The sequence below is a fragment of the Vigna radiata genome, unplaced genomic scaffold (assembly GCF_000741045.1).
Source record: "Vigna radiata var. radiata cultivar VC1973A unplaced genomic scaffold, Vradiata_ver6 scaffold_263, whole genome shotgun sequence".
Taxonomy (NCBI): domain Eukaryota; kingdom Viridiplantae; phylum Streptophyta; class Magnoliopsida; order Fabales; family Fabaceae; genus Vigna; species Vigna radiata.
In genome coordinates this window covers 58,897-60,725 of record NW_014543979.1, presented here as the reverse complement: position 1 = coordinate 60,725, position 1,829 = coordinate 58,897, and positions in this window count along the sequence as shown.

The following is a 1,829-nucleotide window of genomic DNA, read 5'->3' as shown; positions in this document are numbered from 1 at the left end:
GAAAATAAAACCAAAAACCGAAAAAGAAAATTGTTCCTACAAATACAAAATTTTATTTCCAACAAGATCAACTCTTCTTCTTCACATTGGGATCTCCATCATCCCACCAGCTCACTTTTTTTCGGTCCACCTTCTTGGTCACTTTTGAATATGGTCTTTGAATCTCCACCATTCCTTTTTCCTTAAGCTCCTTGACCATCCATTCCTTTCTCTTAAATCTCACCTTGCTCCCTGGTAGGAGTGGATCTTCTTTTGCTCTTGAATGAATGGTTCTTCTTCCTTTATTTTCAGGCACCTGCAAAACACAACAACTGTCAAAATAATCATTACCTGTTAAGCTTTCTTCTTGTTCTTCATTCACCTCTGGCTTCTGAAATGTTGTTCTTTTCAGTGTCTTAATCTCATCCCCTTCATGGCTAGTATAGAGAAATAGATTCTTCAAATCTTTCATCATTATTCTTCCATTATGAACATCAATAAACATCTTTGATGTTGCCATGAAGGGTCGCCCAAAAATCACAGGATGCTCATCTTCTATTTTAACATCCATGACAATGAAATCTGCTAAAAACTGAAGACAGTCTATTTGCACAACAACATCTTCCACCATTCCTATTGGCTTTTTTTTAGAACCGTCTGCCATTGTTATCGTCAAATCAGAGGGTTTCAACACAAGTCCACTGATTTCCTTCAAAAGTTCCGTGGGTATCAAGTTGATGCTGGATCCAGAATCTATCATAGCTTCCCCATCCCAATCATTTAGGGAACATAACAGTGTTAAACACCCTGGATCTTTAGCCTTAGGAGGATAATTACTCTTTTGTGGGTGAACAACAAGATCCTCTTCTTCATCAGTAAGCTCCATCTCATCCTCCTTGTGATTGTTGATTCTTTCTGAATGGGGAGGAGTCTGCTCAATTTCTAAAAGTGACACTGTCACTTCATCAACTTCTTTTTCCTTAATATTTTCCTCTCCTTCATCTTCACTGCTCAAGGGTTCAAAGAATTCACCCATTAACGTCTTTTCTTCTTCACTGTTAACCACATGGAATGGTTCAATATCTTCCTCCCAACCATCTCGACTGTCTTCGTCCCAACCACTCTGACTTGTCATAATCTTGCATTCCCTCTTACGGTTAGCCTCAGTGCTGGCCCTAATCTTGCATTCCCTCTTGCAGTCTTTTGCATTTCCTCCCAGTGAGAAAGGAAACAAACTAAGTTTGACTCTGTCGTCCGTCACTCCAGTTATCTTCATTGTGTTGCAAATTTCTCCAAAGACTGTCAAATGCTTGTAAGGATTTTCGTTTGACAACCCATGAAATTGGTTGTTCTGAACTAACTGGATAAGTGTCAGACTCATCACCATGCTGGTTGTATTGTTTGTTGGCACTGCAATGCTGTTAAAATTCAAGGGGCCAACTGTGTTAGCTGCGTCCCCTAGAGTGCGTCTGGGAGGAGGTTGATTGACCATCTCTTCAAGATTTGGTTCAACAGTCTCAGGTGGAGTAACTTCTAGAGTGCTTCTCTTCGTCCTCTCGTATGGTAGACCTTCTAGCAAAGGTTGTTGGTTTTCCCTGCTTCTAGTATGTATTGTCTCCTGCATGCACAAGAAACACACCCTAAAAGCACTTTTAAAGAAAAAGACAAAATGCAATAAAAACAAAAATAATTACAATCAAGTCCAATTCAATCAATTCACACTACTAGAAAAATAAACCTCGAGTCCCCTACAACGGCGCCAAAAACTTGTTGACGGATTGGCAAGTGTACCAAATCGTACAAGTAATATAAATGGTAAGACCAAGTATCGTTTTTCCCAAGAGACTCGT